Genomic DNA, 17,956 nt, shown 5'->3' with positions numbered 1-17,956 from the left:
GTGGAATATCACTCATGGTGAACAAATATTAGTTCTTAGAAATCTCCTAGTTATCACATGCAAACTATGCATAAGACATTGAGTGGGAGAGAACTGCACAAGTTGAACAAGGATGATATAGGGTGGCTTTGCTAGCCATTGGAAGTGGACATTGCACCACGGCAAGGAAGACAAGGTCGAAGAGGACGCAAGTCAAGATTAAAATGCACAAGGGGGGTCAATTTTAGAGCTTAGAACTATTTAGTGTGCACTTGTGAGAGAGAGGGGATTCTCTTGAGCACAAGTCGCAGTTGCAGTGAGAAAGGGTGAGACCTATTGCTAACTAAAAGGGTGCAGTGTGTTAGGGAGGCTTAGAAAGGGCACAGGTTGCAGTTGAAATGGGTAAGGGATGCCTCAATGTGACTTCGAAGAGCACCATGCACTATAAAGTAGGGCTTCTTCTCAATTCGGTGCAGGTCGTAATCACAGTGAGTGTCTGTTACCTGCAAGTGCGCTCTGCTTAAAGAGAGAGAGAGACAAAATTCAAAATGACTAAGTGATGATCATTAACAAGTCAATAGCACAGTAAAAGTGAGAGAAACAAGTTTGAAATTGTTAATATATATCTTGTCTCAATCATGACCAGAAGGTGAAAGGTCATGGAATGTGAAGATTTAATAGAATTTCCACTTGCGACAACAAGATGACACTTGTAGGAGCAAGAATACATAAAAATCACACCTAATATGCAAAAATCTTATCAAAACGCCTCTAATGAAAGAAAAATAAGCACTAAAAATGACAAAAGCAAACAAAAGTGATACTTTGCAATAGAATTTCCGCACTTGTGACCAAGGGTGAGGAAAAATCCTTGTGATGAGAGGATGTGCTTAGCTCAAAGTGAATAGTGATTGTGAGAATGAACAATGAACTCGGCTCCTTATAAAGAAAAACTACATGCAATTTAGGATTAGGGTTTCAATTCATGCTCAACACTTGTCGCTTGATCATTGATTTTGGTGAATGAATTGGGTGATAATCCCTATTTTCTAGGAGTGCACTCTACATGCAAATAAGGAAGTGTGCATTTGTGAAGGATAGGGAGTGAGCACCTACTAGAGGAAAGGAGTGCACAATTGCTAAAGATGAGTGTGCACTTACTGTTGACAAGGAGTTTTCACCCATTATGAACAAGAGTGCGCTCAACTGTGAGAAATAAGTGTGCTCCACTTGGAAAGGGAAGTGCACTTTGGCTCAAGGGGTTGCAGTTTTCGCCAACAATGCATGTGTAGTCACTAAATTTGGAAAGTGCACTCTCACTAAGGAAGAAAGGTGTGCTTTCTTGATTTTGTGTGTTGTGAATGTCAAGTAAGGAAATATAACTAGGGCATACATAAATCTCATTCTTTTCTTATCTTTAGAAAGACAACAAGCCAACTTCTAAAAGACGAGAAAGTGACACTTAGGGAACTTTGACCTAGGAGGAAAAGAAAATATGTTGAAAGGATGATTGAAACTTAGTAAAACATGAACAAATGAAAAGAAAACAAAATATTTATTGAAGTGATGGCTCATGAAAACATAGTTAGGCTCCAAAATTAAATCGACAAAAATTTTGGAGGGTTGTTGTCGCAGCAACAACACTACTTCTTGATATTCTTCATCTTCACAGTCTATGTGGAATAATTTATTTTCAATGCATTCATTCCCTATACTTCCTATCATAGTTGAAACATGGTCCTTTTGATCTTATTTCATCCATATGTTTAGGACTCAAACTTGTTAGTTTAGGAAGGGGAGCATGATTTCTCTATAGTTATTAGTGACAAATTTTCTACTGGACATATTTTTACTTCCAATTTTCATTTCCAAATTGAAAGCACACTCTAGAGATTTTGTTTCAAAGAGATGCACCTAATTTTGGATTATTTCTTTTAATGTTCCCATAAATAAATCTAACAAGTTATCCTCTGAAACATTCTTTACTTTGAGACTCGACTTTTGGAATTATTGAATGTGTTTTATAGCTAGTCATTTTTGTCAAAGATTTACTAATTACCTAAAGAATTTGTTCCTCTTAATATCCTCACAATGTGTTATAAATTCCTTTTTTAAATGGACCAAGATATATATATATATATATATATATATATATATATATATATCTATTTTTCTTTCGCAAATTCATTGATACAATACATGTTGGTGTTGTTCTTAAGACTTGGATGCAATATTTATCTTTTGTAAGGATGTCACTTTGTGTAGATCGTGTGTATATCAAAGTATTTCTCCAACTAATATACCCATGTTATAGGATCATTACCATCAAAATCCCTGATATTAGTCTTCAGAATGTAGTATTTCTTTGGTGTTGAATTGAAGCCTTGATTGATGTGGATCTTGGATTGAAAATGCATTATTATGGTTCTATGATTCAAAATTGTTTCTCTGCAATTGTGATCACTCCCCATATGAGATTAATTTTCAACAAACAAACAAAAGAATCTGATGTAAATGATTTCCTTGGATCTCTACATTCCTTTTACAAAGCCTATCCAAGAGAATATTTTTAATGGAAATCATGAATTTTAGTATTTCTTTGTTATTTTCGTTCATATTCCTTTCTATTCCTTCTATCTTCTTTTCTAGTCCTTCCTTATTTTCTTTCATCTTCTTTTCTATTTATTTTTTAATATTTTCTTAAGAACTTGAGAAATCCACCTTTTTCAACATTCTACCATCCATTTCATTAACTTTATTCTTTAATTGAAATAACCTAAATCATTAATTCTTCACTTTATTCATGAGTTAAGGATGAGTCTTTAGTAGATTTAATTAGTGAACTAGAAATAGCACTCCTCTATGTTATAAATTTTATTCACAAAATACATGAATATACTAATAAAAATTTAGGTCATTAGTAAGTTACATACATTAATTTGGATAAAGTCGGACTGGTTGAAGCTTTATTGATATATCTCTATGATTTGAGTCCTTCAAGATTTAAAAAAAATCGATAATACTCTAATATGTAATTTTTGCAATTCCACATGTTTGAACTGAATTTGATATTTCCACTAAAATGTATGGTAGCTTTCCCAAAAAAAAAATATTTTATGGCCTCTTCCCATAAGAAAACCTTTTTAGCATGCAACATGTCCAATTCTTAAAATTTAATTATAAGACTTGTACCTAAGGTACTTTTGTATGTCTCTTGAAATCCCTAAAGATTTCATGGTCTGAAAATTTCTATACATGAAGATATGGAAAAAATACTAATTTGGCCTATTTAGAATTTATTTTATCATTGTTCACAAAGCCTAACTTCCATAAAGTATACATCTGAAAATAAAATCAACCAAATTCTGAAAATTGAACCAGGTATCCCTCGAGATGTCTCCTTAATATGGTCCAAATTTCACCTTCTAAAGTCATATTTAAAAATTTTATAGCAAAAATGGTTGTAACATCCCAAAAATTAAGCATATGACAAAATATAATAATCAATTTGTTAACATATCCAATAAAATTGAAACATTGCCACGTACCTAAGGAGTGAATATTTCTTATTAGCATTTATGGTGTTGCGACGCTACTTGAATTTTGTTGATCTGTACCTCTACCCACAACAAGGTGTTGGAGACAATTCTCGACCCAATCTTAGACAAGTTTCAAATAATCTTTCTTGTAATTGTGACCCCCAAACCCTCAACCAACTTACTGCTTTCATTGATCATTTTTCCTCCAGCATTTCCTTCCTCAAGAATGAGTGAACGAATGCCTCCTCTTCTTCCCCCTTCTCCACCATTAAATAGAAGAAATGGTTATAAAAATTGTAAAGGGATTGGAAATGGATCTGCATGTACACCATCTATGTTTCCATGCCAACTTTTATTTTATTTATTTATTATTTTATTTTCTTCATTATTTGTTATTTTATTTATTTATTCATGTCTCTTTCTTTGTTAATTGTTATTTTATCCTTTCTTTGTTAATTATTATTATTATTGTTGTTATTATTATTTATTAATTTATTAATTTATTATCATTATTTATTATTTATTGTTACCGAGCATTACATACTCCCCGTCTTTAAGGAACTTCATCTTGGAGTTAGTTTTTTTTTATTATTATTATTACCCTATTATTGTCAAACACGTTATATTGAACTAGTATACCAGCAGGCATTGAAAGTTCTCACATCAACGGGGAAATCCTAAGGGATCCCAAGCCTCTTTTCCAACTTCCGTAACTAGGAAAATAGCCTCCTTGGTCTACTTTATAGCCCGAAGTCTCGCCGTAGGGATTAGACCTCGTCTTCCCCAAGGAAAACATCTAGCCCTAATACTCAATGATTCTGGCCATCTCACAAGGCTGGCCCAACTTCCTCCACAACTCACTAAGGTGCACAACCCCAAGCATCGAAGTTCATACACCCCCTCTAGACTTCAACATCAAAGTTATTTCGACCCCTCTAGACTTCGTTGTCCCAATCTAATATTAGGCACTCGACGTCCTTGAAATGGTACTATAGCTCTTCAAGAGTTATCCATCAAGAGCTATACAACGCAATAGATACATTGTCATATATAGCATTGGTTGAGTCCATCCCCAACCCATATAATGTTACATATTCTCCCTCGTAGGTATGGGCTCCTACTAGATCATCAAATAAAGTAGCCTTCTCATCCTCTTTGTGGATTTCCTATCAATCACCACGTCTCAATATGCAACCAATGCATTAGTCATAACATTTTAATATAATACTATTTTGCATGCCATCATGGGAACATAACATCATTGTTATCATAATGCTCTGAATAGTAAAATATGCATGCAATAACCACATGCTTCAAATAATCATAAGCTATAACATCAACATATAATTTGTATGACATTACATAATAATTGGAACCACATTATAACCTCATACCATAACATCATGATCACTATGCATATTTTTCTTATCCTTTCTAGTACTACTTTACTCAATGGCACACAAACCATTATATCACTTTTATTTTATTTATTTATTATAATATCTTCTTCGTTATTTTTTATTTTATTTATATATTCATGTATATTTTTTTGTTAAATGTTATTTTATCTTTTCTTCATTAATTGTTATTCTATTTATATATATTAATATTATTTTATTTACCTTATTATTATTATTATTATTATGGGGCATTACAATGCCGAACAAACCTATTTTAGACTAATTTATGGAGAATATAAAAAACCCTAACTTCCTTGGAATATATCTATGAAAAAATAGCAAACCAAGATCTATAATTTGAAGTACATGTTCACCACGATCTCGCCTCAATGTTATCCAAGTTTCGTACTATAAAACCTGATGTAGGAGCATCCTTGGCCTTGGGCAATCCTCATCAACTAAAAACAAGTTTATGATTGAGTTTGTAATAAGTTTTTTTATTCCCATGTATTTTGAGTTGTTGATGCTCCTATTATGTTAATTGTTGATAGAACAAACTGATAGTTGTTGCTATTCCTTTAGCTATGTTTTATCAAAGCAACAATTATTTTTGAGTTGTTGGCGCTCCTAGAATTGTGTGGGGATAGTCCTATTGCATGGAGTTGCTGACACACCCAAAATTGGTATTTGTTAAGTTGCACTACTACATGACAACTACTACTAGACGTGCTGTGAGAATGGGACATAAGTTACAAATTTAGTTTTTTCCATGTATTGTGAGGAAGTGAATCAATTCATCTTTGGAATGTGAAAACATCAACAACATTAGAATAAATTGTATGAAGAAGCAAGAAAAGGGCTTTTGGTGTATTGGCTTTTGTTGGTTCATTTTGGGCCCTTAGGCTTTTCTCTTCTGGCTCTTGGACTTTTGGTATTGGTTTTGGCGGTCACACAATTTGGAGAGTACAACTAGTTGTTGTACGCGTTAGAGAGGGTGTTTTAGTTATGACGTGTTGTTGTGTAACATCATAGGAATTTCAAGCACTCTAAGGACACAAATTTCATATTTGAATTTGTGTATGTAACAACATATTCTGAATGAATTAAAAAATATTTGAAATTTATTATGAGTTCTTATGGACAGGTCTAGAAGTACTATGTGTTTATACTCTGTAATTAGTCTTTGAATTAGTTTAGTACAGTAGTCAAAATCAGCTGGTTGGGGTTGTGCAATTTGTAACAACAATTTTGGTTCTACAGTTTACTATAAAAGCTACAAAAGTTTGGATTACATCAAAACCTCACATAAAATAAGTGGTAGTGAAAATATCAAACTGGATCATATAGAAACCCTAAATTCCTTGGAGTATATCTCCAAAAATATGGTCAACCAAGATCTACAATTTGAAACAAGTAAACTAGATTTGCAATTTCCAAGTTTCACTATCTAGAATCTCCTCAAAAAAATGTTATAGCTAAACTTCCATAATGACTTGTTTGAAGTAGCAAAACCCTGGGAACATGAGATCTGATACCAAGTGTTATGATCCTTGCACATTAAAAATAATAAGAAACCAATAATTGGAATTCTCTTTGGCAAGAAAACCTCCTTAAACCATGAATATAATGTACATGACAATATTTGATAATTGTAAGACTAAGTCTCCTTAGCACATATATATATGTGTGTGTGTGTGTGTGTGTGTGTGTGTGTGTGTGTGTGTGTGAGAGAGAGAGAGAGAGAGAGAGAGAAATAGTAGAATTAGGAGTTCTAGCCTACATAACAATATAATAATAGAAATGTAATCGCTTAATATTTAAGGGTTAATAAGGGGGTTTTGGGTTAACATGAGATTTATATAAAGCTCAATGCCTAAAGGTATTTGAAAATAAACATTTATGATTTCTTTCTCCAAGAAAAAAGCAAAATTTTATTAATGAAAACAAAATTACATGTTGTAAATGCTCATGGATCATTCAATCAAACTAGTCAGAGTTGGTGCGTGTTCACAAAGATAATAACATATAAAATTAATATATTCCAAAAAGGAAGTAAACAGATTACCTTTTTCTCACTTTCTTCTTTTCTACCTTCCGCCATTTCTCACTTTCTTCTTTTCTACCTTCCACCATCCTCTTGTGATAGAGTGGTCATTACAAGTTCTAATTAGTTCTCTTCATTCATCCTTGAAATTTCCTTATCTATATCCAAATTAAACATTTATGATATCATGAACATTATATTTTATAAACCTATTGTCACATACTTGAATGAAATTCTTTAAAATCATTATATATATATATATATATATATATATATATATATATATATATATATATATATATATATATATATATATATATATATATATATATATATATATATATAATTTTTCAAAATAACAATATTTTACAAATGGATAGATTATTGTTAAATCTAATAGTGAAGCTCACCTAACATACACAAACTATTAATAATTGTGTAGCAACTTCGTTGCTGTCCGATTTTTCAGTATAGCCAACTTTAATATGTTAAAATGCACCGTTTTGCGTGTGAACAATTAGGGCTTAATTGTCCTCTATGTCCGCATAGTAAAAAAGGATGCCAATATCTCACAATCAACTTGGTACCATTTCCGAATCCAATGACTGATAGTCCAGGCGTGCCATGACCCCGATGCATCGAATGACTCGTGTCAATGTCGTCATTGTCATATCTTATTTGCTAACATAAACTTGATAAACCACATACACTTGACTACATGAGTCTTTTGGAGACTCCATAAATCTAGAAATCAAACTAACACCATGCATAATATCTGGTTCTGTAGCTATGAGATACATGAGGCTACCAACCAATCTTTTGAGTAGACTTGGATTGACATAAAATCCTTCATCATCCTTATTTAACTTTATACATGTTGCAACTGGTGTGGGGGTAAGTTTACAATTTTCTATTATGAATCTTTTCAGCAAATCTTTAGCATATTTATTTTGACAGATAAAAACTCGCTTCTTGGATTTCTCAACTACTATGCCAAGAAAATATTTCATAAGACCAAGATCTGTCATCTCAAATTATTTCTTCATGGTTGCTTTAAATTCATCCAATTCAAGATCACTAGTATAAATCATGTCATTCACATACAAGCAAATAATCAAAATTTGTCCATGTTCATTTACCTTTGTGTATAAGGTAGGCTCAATGTTGCTTCTGCAAAATCCATTATTGATCATGTAACTGTTAATTCTACTATACCAAGTTCTTGGTGCTTTCTTGAGTCCATAGAGTGATATCTTCAACTTGTAAACTTTATCTTCTTGGATTTCAACTTCATAACCTAGAGGTTAATGTTGCACATAGATTTCTTCTTCTAGAATTCCATTTGAGAAGGTTGATTTCACATCCATACACTTTCCACTTGTTCTAAGTTTTTATTGGTAATATTGATCTTACAGTGTCCAATCTCCCTACTTGAGCAAACATTTCTCCAAAATCTATTCTCAATTGTTGCGAGAACCCTTTTGCTATAAGCCTTGCTTTAAATTTGTCAATTTCTCATTTCTCATTCAAGTTTTTTTTATATACCCATTTCACACCAATCAAATTTTTATCCTTTGTAAAATCAACCAAATCCTAAGTATCATTCTCTTCAATAGTTTCAATTTCTTCATCCATAGCTTTCACCCAATTTTCATCTCTTATAGCTTCTTCAAACGAAGAAGGTTGGAAAGACAACAATGCAAAATTTGAACTAACATCCAAATCATAAATATCTTTCAGATTTCTCATTTTTCTTTTTCTATTACTTGATTCATCACGTGATTGATTTCTAGGAGTATTTATGTTTGTTGATATGCTTAAAGATCCATGTTGTTCATAATACCTTAGATTCCTTGCTGGTGTGACTTTGATTGGTGTCTTCTCTTGTGATTCTTGTTGCTCCTTTTCTGCAACACCCTCTTCTTCCATCAATGGTACTCTTGCATCAATTGTTTTATCTACAATCCCATTCCATGACTCTTGTTCTTTGAACACAATATCTCTATTGATTATGGTCTTCTTGGTGATAAAGTTATACAATCGTAAGCTTTAGATTGCTCACTATAACCAGTAAATACACATTTTTCACTTTTATCATCCAACTTTCCGCTTACCTCATTAGGAATATGTGCATAAGCTACACATCCAAACACTTTGAGATGAGATATATTGCAAGACATACTTGACCATGCTTCTTTTGGTACTCTGTTCATCACACTCGTTGTAGGATATTTGTTTATCACATAAATAGCATATGCAACTGCTTCTACCCAATACTCATTAGACAAGTTTCTTCCTTTTAGCATGATCCTTGCCATGTTCATCATTTTCCTAATCTTTCTCTCTGCTACACCATTCTATTGTGGTGGGTATCTGGTTGTAAACTGCCTTCTAATCCTATGTTGTTTGCAATAAGCATGGAATGCCTTTGAATCATATTCTCCATCATGATCTGATCTCAATACCTTGAGTTGCCAATAACTCTGGTTCTCTGCTAAGACTTTGAATTCTTTGAAATTTGCAAAAGTTCCATACTTCCGCTTTAGGAAATAAACCCATGTCTTTCTACTAAAATCATCAATAAAAGTGAGGAAGTAACAACTTCTACCAATCAATATTTTCCTCATAGGTCCACATAGCTATGTATGAACTAGCTCTAGTGGTTTCTTTGCTCTATATGCAACAAGGAACAAAATTTAGGGGCTAATATTCGCAAGTGGGCTAATATTCCATGGTTTTTGTAAAAAATATTCGTCAATTTCCATTTTTTATAAAAATGAATTCACCAAAATTTTATAGTATAAAATTATTTTACCTTAAAAATCACCAACATTATATATTGTCTAATATAAAATAATAAAAAATATAAACATTTATACAGAATTATCATCAAACATTTTAAAATTTGGATATTAGTGACTAGTAAGGTTTTCCAAGGTTGTTAAAATTTAAGATAAACTTCCATCCTTAAAATTTTCCCTATATGCAACTCCTTGCGGAAAACTCGCAGTGTTTCTTTCCCAAGATGCAACACTCACAAGTACTAGAAGTTTCTTTCATGGGAGATAATCCTCTAATCATATGTTTCTGCTGCAACAATCTTAAACTAGAGAAATGAAAGTGTCCAAACCAAAAGTTCCATAACCATTAATCATTAGAACATGCAACTATAAAAGAACTAAGATAATCATTGTAATTAATGATTAGAGGAAAGAGTTTGTTCCTCTTCATCTACACCTTTGCTATCATTTTCTTTCTTGGAGGCTTGTCATATATAACACAATCTTGCCCCTGAAAAATAACCTTGTATCCTTTCTAAATTAACTAACCAACTCTAATCATAATATGTTTAAGACCAGGGACATAATATACCTCTAAAATTTTCTTCAGCCCCCCTTGCTTGGTTAGAATGTTGACCACTCCTTTTCCATCTACATCCACAGCCTTGTCAGTGCCCAACTTTATTTTTTTCCTCACAGACTGATCCGAGTTTGCAACCAAATTCTTGTTGCCTGTCATGTGGTTATTGAAACCTCTATCTAATAGACACACATTATCATAATGTTCATGCATGTTATTGCAAGCTAATAACATGGAATCTGTTATTGCAAGCTAAAAACATGGAGTCAGTATTTTCCATAGTTACATTAGCTCTATACTTTCCTTGATCAATTATCCTCTTTCTGCAATAATGGGCATAGTGACCAAATTTATCACAATAATAACATCTCACCTTATATTTGTCAACTCTTTGATTATTATTGAACCTTCCGCTATCGCTTCCACTTTCTTCTTCCTACTCTTCTCTGTCATCTCTCCAACTACCATATTTTCTGCCTTGTCCTCTTCCTCTTGATCTACCTCTCCCTCGACCTTTGTCTCTTGAAATATAAACCTAACTTTTAAAAGTTGTTTATAAGGTTCAATCCTTATTTATGTCTATCCTTGCCTCATGGGATAGAAGTGATCCCATCAAATTTCAACATATCCAAATCCTTGGCTTCTTTTATGGTTGTTACTAGAGAATTAAACTTAGTAGACAAAAATCTGAGAACCTTCTCAGCCATTGTTTTATCTTCTATCAACATAAATGCTTAACTGGTTTACAACAATCAAGTCTCGATTCATGAATGAATCATTTTCCCTTGCTTCCTTCATATATAGACTTTCAAAATCTCTCCTATTATTCTGCAACTTAACAATATTGACTTTTCCCATACCTTTATAGCTTGTCACCAAAATCTCCCATGTTGTCTTTGTTGATGATGTGGTCATAATTTTCTGGAACACTGTTAGGTCCACTTCTTGTTGGATAAGTTGAAAAGCTTGTGCATTCGTCTTTTTTTCTCTCTTCAATTGCTTCATCTTTGCATTAGTGAGGTTTTTTTAGTTGCTTCATCTTTAGGTTCTAGAAACCCAAAATGAACATGCTCTCAAACATCATGAGCCTTCAATGTGGTCTCTATATTAATGGCCCACGCATCATCATCTTTCCTTGTAAATGATAGAAACTACGGCTAGAAACTACATGAATCCATATTCAAAGAGTACTCTTCAAATAATAGTAAGAACCCTCTCTTTTTATATTAAAAAAAAAATTCTTTTGAAATTTCTTTTATAATCCTTTACAAAGCCTTTATAAATAAACCCTTTTTAATAAAAGTTTTTCTTAATATGCCTTTAAATTCATATGCTTATTTTCAATAATCAAAGATCATTTTAAAGCTTTTGAATAACCCCACTCAACATATATAATAAAAACCTTTAGGATTTAAAAAAAAAAAAAACTTCACCATATAAATCAACAAATAATTATTTTTTAAATGTCTCTTTTCTCTATTAACGCATCTCTTGTGATGATGGCCTACATGCTAATGCTCTTTATGATAAAATTATCCTGTTTTAATGATCAAACACTACTAACAAAGAAGCAAACTTCGGTGCTTGTGAAGCCCAATAAGTTTGTGACTTATAATGCGATGTTTGCTAACACGTTCTTGCATTATAATGCCTTGTATACAACATGCAAGGTGTGTTATAGCATCAACCAAGAGGAAATTCTCCTCTCATGAACAATTGTTGATACACTCTCCCTTGGCTTGTGTAACCTCGCTCTAATACCAATTTGTTGGAAAGGCACAAAATTTCACACACAAAATAACATGAGTTGTGGCTCTTCTATTGATCGCAAAAAATTGATGATTACAATGAACTCAATGAGGGGTATTTAAAATTTTTTGACTAGCGACTCACTCAAAATAACTTTGACATGCAACCACACACTAAATTCGACCTTACCCAAAATAAGATTTAACTCAAACTCACTCACACTTGACTCGGTTAATCGATTATCCAAATTTATATAACTCTACATGCGGGAATAATTAGTTATCTTTAACAATGAAGAAATTGGCCAGTAGTGTCGAATATGAGGGTTTTAGAGGCCCATATGAAGACTCCAATTCGCAACCAAGACTAGATCTGTAGGTTTTAACCCGGTACAGAAATTACCAGCATAAAAATTATAAAACACAGAAAATAAACAATGTGAGAGCATAACACATCAAACACATATACACAGAGATTTTCCCCTAGATCCCAAAACCGAGACTACCAAATTGATTTTTCATTATGTTCCTTTCAATGTTACAATACATATTTATACATGCCAAAGCATCCAATACCATGGACCGAAAAATCATGCACAAAACCATAGGTAGGTTCCTCCAACCTAATATATGGTCCAAAAACAAAATTTTCCGGGGTGCTACCCCGGACCCCATAGAGTTGGGTTACTTGCACCCCTCAGACCCCTTGTGATCCCCCCCACTACGTAATCGGCGCAACAAAGGGGGGGCTTCGTCCCCCTTCTAACCCCTCGGTTAACTACGTGGGCTAGTCATGGAAAGAATATAACATAACCCAATATTTTCCCACTTGTTGTTTTCTTTCCACAGCGGGCCACAAGAGGGCTTAGTCATTTATCCAACCCTGCAATGCCCATTGTTTCTCTACATCAAGAGAACTTCTCAGAGCTCATAGATTTTGTCAATGCATCTGCAGTATTCTTCAAAGTGTCCACCTTTACCAACAACACCTTTTTGTCTTCTATCATATCCCTCACAAAGTGATACTGAACATCAATGTGCTTTGTCTTTGAATGATATGCAGGGTTATTTGCCAAGAAAATTGCACTTTGGCTATCACAGTCTGTCGTTATAGCTCCTTGTACTAACCCCATACTTGGACACAATCTCTACAACCAAACTGCTTCCTTGCTTGCATGAGTGGCTGCCATGTATTCTGCCTCTGTAGTTGATACTGCCACTACAGATTGTTTCTTACTCATCCAACTGACTGCATCTCCAAATGGGTTAAACACATACCCACTTATAGATCTTCTTTGATCCAATTCTCTAGCCCAGTCTACATCAACAATGCCATGAATATCCAACACTTTGTCCAATCCTGGTCTTCCTTGGTATCACAAACCATAATCACTAGAGCCACTCAAATACTTGAAAACCCACTTCACTGCTATCCAGTGCTCCTTCCCTGGTTTTGACATAAACCTGCTCAATACTCCCACTGCATGCGCAATGTCTAGTCTAGTACATACCATCACATACATCAGGCTACCAACTGCACTTGCATATGGAACACGAGACATGTCCTCTTCCTCTTCTTGTGTCTTGGGACACTGTTCAACAGATAACTTTACACCTACAGGAATAGGAACCTTCACAGTTTACTATCTTGCATATTAAATCTCTGCAATATTGTCTCAACATACTTCCTCTGGTTTAACCAGAGCTTCCTCTTTGTCCGATCTCTTTTAATTTCCATGCCCAAAATATAGTTTGTAGCAACAAGATCTTTCATGTCGAATTTGGAGGACAAATGGGTCTTCAAATCTTGGATAATTTCTTTTTCATTTCCAACCAGCAACATATGATCCACATACAAGACCAGATAGATAACACGGTCACCAATTAATTTAAAATACACATAGTGATCTGCTTTGCTTCTGGTGAAGCCAAGTCCCCGTATAAATGTATCAAAATTCTGATACCACACCCTTGGTGATTGTTTTAACCCATACAGAGACTTCTTTAACTTGCATACCAGTTCTTTCTTACCCTTCACAACAAAACCTTCAGGTTGCTTCATGTAGATCTCCTCTTCGGAATCCCCGTGAAGAAATGTTGTCTTCACTTCCATCTGTTCTACCTCAAAATCAAAAGCAGCAACAATAGATAAAAGTAATCTAATAGAAGTTACCTTGGGTACAAGAGAAAAAATATCACCAAAATCAATTGCCGGCACCTAGAAATAACTTTTGCTACCAATAGACCTTTGTATTTCTCCACCTTTCCTTCTGCATTTGTATTCTTCTTGAACACCCATTTGCTACCAATGGGTTTCCTTCCAGCCGGCAACTCCACCAGATCCCAAGCCTTATCTTTCTGCAAAGATGCCATTTCATCAACCATGGCCTCTTTCCAGAGTTTTCCATCCTATGAATCTACTACTTCCTTCACAGTTCTGGGATCATCATCAATAATAGATAAAGAAAAATTTGAACAAAAAGTAGATGGACTATACCTTTCTGGCTGCCTTCTTTCTCGAACTAATCTTCTCACACCCGAAGTTTGTGGCTCTTCATCTTCTGATTCCTCCTCTGATTCTTCCTCCTTTGGCTCAAACTCTATCTTTTTAGGTTCCTTTGGTTGGACCTCATGTTTAATCACATCTTTCACCTCTCTGAACACCACATCTCGGCTATACACAACCTTCCTTGTTACTGGGTTCCAAAGCTTATAACCCTTTAAACCATCCTTATACCCAATAAAGATGCACTTTTCAAATTCACTATCCAACTTGGTTATTTTCTCCTCTGGAACATGTACATATGCATCACATCCAAATACCCTCAGATGTGAAAGAGAAGTTTTCTTACAAGTCCATACCTCTTGTGAAGTCTTATCTTCCAATGCTAATGAAGGTGTTCTGTTGACCAGGTAACATGCAGTCTCCACTGCCTCTGCGCAGAATTCTTTTCCTAACCCGGCACCACTAAGCATGCTTCTTGCCCTTTCCATCAACGTCTTGTTCATTCTTTCTGCAACTCCATTTTGCTGAGGTGTATATGGAGTAGTCTTTTGTTGTGCTATACCACACTTCTTATAGAATTCTTCAAATTCCTTACTGCAAAACTCTCTACCGTTATCTCTCCTCAACACCTTTATCTTCTTCTCTGTCTGGTTTTCCACCAGAGCCTTAAATTATTTAAACCTGTCAAAGACTTCAAATTTCTTCTTAAGGAAATATATCCATGTATTCCTTCAGAAGTCATCTATAAATGATACATAGTACACAAACTTACCCAGTGATGGAACCTTCACAGTTCCAAACACATCACTGTGCACAAGCTCTAATATATGTTTTGCCCTCTTACCACCAGAGGGGAAACTCACCCAATTCTACTTCCCATATACACAATTTTCATAGAAATCAAAATCCAGAGAGTTATTACTCATACCTTCTACCATACCTTTACCGTGAAGTATTCGAAGGCCCTTCTCTCCAATATGTCCAAGCCTTTGATGCCACAGCATGGTCTTCTCTCCAAATACCACTAGATTTTCTACTCCACTTTCAAGAACCACAGAACTGTTGCACCCATTAATAATAGTGCTACCTTGCAGCTTGTACAGAGTTCCAATATAAACTCCCTACATTAATACCAGTTCTCCCCAAACCATTTTGCAGGTATCCTTCTCGAACACTGTTTTTACACCTGCATCATCTAGCTTGCTTATGGAAATCAGATTTTTGGCCAATGTAGGAATATGCAGAACACCCGAAAGTGTTCTAACCCTTCCACCTTGCCAATTCAACTTTACTTTTCCGCGACCAACAATTCTATCCTTCGTGTCATCGCCCAAGAAGACATCACCACCACCACATTTCTCATACTCGCAGAACCACTCTCTATGGGGAGTGAAGTGAAAGGATGAACTTGAGTCAATCAACCATGCCTCATGATCTATATGTGTACTTGAAGAAGCCAAGTACACATCCCCACCTTCATCTGAGGTGGTTTTCGCCTATGCAGAAGGAGCATCATCAAATCCCTTTCCTTTGTTAGGAGCTTTAGATTTGCAATCCCTTTTGTAGTGTCTTTCCTTTCCGCATTTCTAGCACACCACCTTTATAGGTTTTCCTGAAGATTTAGATCTCCCACTCAATGACTTATTTTTGTTTCTATTCTGGGACCGTCCTCGTACAGACAAGGTATCACCATTCTGGCTCTCCATATTTTTCCATCTCACCTCCTCCGTCAGCAAGGATGAGACTATATCATCAAACTGCAAGGCAGTTGCATTGCTACCTATTGCAATAACCATACTATCCCACAAATTTGGTAGAAAACACAACAAATTGATGCACTTATCTTCATCTGAAATTTTAATATCAATAGATAATAACTGACTTACCACATTACTAAAAGTGTTCAGATGTTCTATCACTGAGTCTCCATCTTTCATCCTCAGGTTATATAGCTTTTTCCATAGGAAAATTTTATTCACCAAAGACTTCGATTGGTAAAAAGTCCCTAACTTGTCCCACAAATCCTTCGTCGTAGCTTCCCCTAATACATTCAACAATACTAAATCTTGGACATACAATCGTATTGTGCTCTTAGCCTTCCGATCTAACTTCTTCCATTCTTCATCGAACACTCCCCTTGGTTTAGTACTTGGATCTATCGTGACCTACTGATATTTATCCACCAACAGATCCTCCATCTTGAGTTTCCATAACTCAAAAATCTGACCATTAAATTTATCGATCTCTATATTTGCACTGCTCATCATCCTCTTTCACCACCAGAATCGATCCCACATATCTCCCACTAAACAGGGTCTACCACTGGCCCGAGCGAAACCCCTCAGCAACAAGGCATCCCCTTGAAGCCAAAATAGCTCTGATACCAAATGTAGGTTTTAACCCCGTACATAAATTACCTGCATATGAATTCTAAAACACAGAAAATAAAAAATGCGAGAGCATAACACATAAAACACATATACATAGAGATTTTCCGCTGGATCCCAAAACTGGGACTACCAGATTGATTTTTCATTATGTTCCTTTCAATGTTACAATAAATATTTATACATGCCAAATAATCCAATACCATGGACCGAAAAATCATGCACAAAACCATATGTAGGTCCGCCAAACCTAATATAGGGTCCAAAAACAAAATTTCCTGGGCGTTGCCCCGGACCCCATAGAGTGGGGTTACCTGCACCCCTCAAACCCCCTGTAACCCCGCCACTACGTAATCGACGCAATGAAGGGGGGGCTCCGCCCCCCTTCTAACCCCCTGGTTAACTATGTGGGCTAGTCGTGGAAAGAATATAACATAACCCAACAGGATCATCAATCAACCACAGGAAAATAGTCAGATTCCAAGATATGTCTCGAACGCAGAGATTGAAAACGGATGCAATCATGGTCTATATTCAAGCCATATTTGGATAGGGCGTTTGCCTCTTTGTTGAGCACTCTAGAAACATGAGAGAAAGTGACTAAATGGAATGTGCTCTTGATCTTATGAATCCTCTATCTCTAGTGTTCCATGAGGGGGAAAAGGATGTGTGCATGTTTATCCAATCTATTGTAACCTGAGAATCATCATATATGTGGATCTCATTTAGATTCATCCATATAGCACAATATAGGGAACCTTAGAGTGTAATGACCTCTTCCCTATTGTTAGTACCACTCCCAACATTCTATGTAAATTTTCAAGAGGTAATAGTGTCTGTGTTGATCATTACTCTGCATCTGCAAGAATGACATCATTACTTTTCATCTAGTGTCTGTGTTTATGATTACCCTTGGATTCTATGGCAAAGTCGGAGTATTGTATTCCATATAATATGCACAAATATATGTAGCCACAATCTCCTTTTGGAAGG

The sequence above is a fragment of the Pinus tabuliformis genome, chromosome 8 (genome assembly GCF_031772625.1).
Source record: "Pinus tabuliformis cultivar Carrire ecotype Pingquan chromosome 8, CPIR1, whole genome shotgun sequence".
NCBI classification, from domain to species: domain Eukaryota; kingdom Viridiplantae; phylum Streptophyta; class Pinopsida; order Pinales; family Pinaceae; genus Pinus; species Pinus tabuliformis.
The sequence above is the reverse complement of the archived record's forward strand: the minus strand, read 5'-3'. Positions refer to the sequence as shown.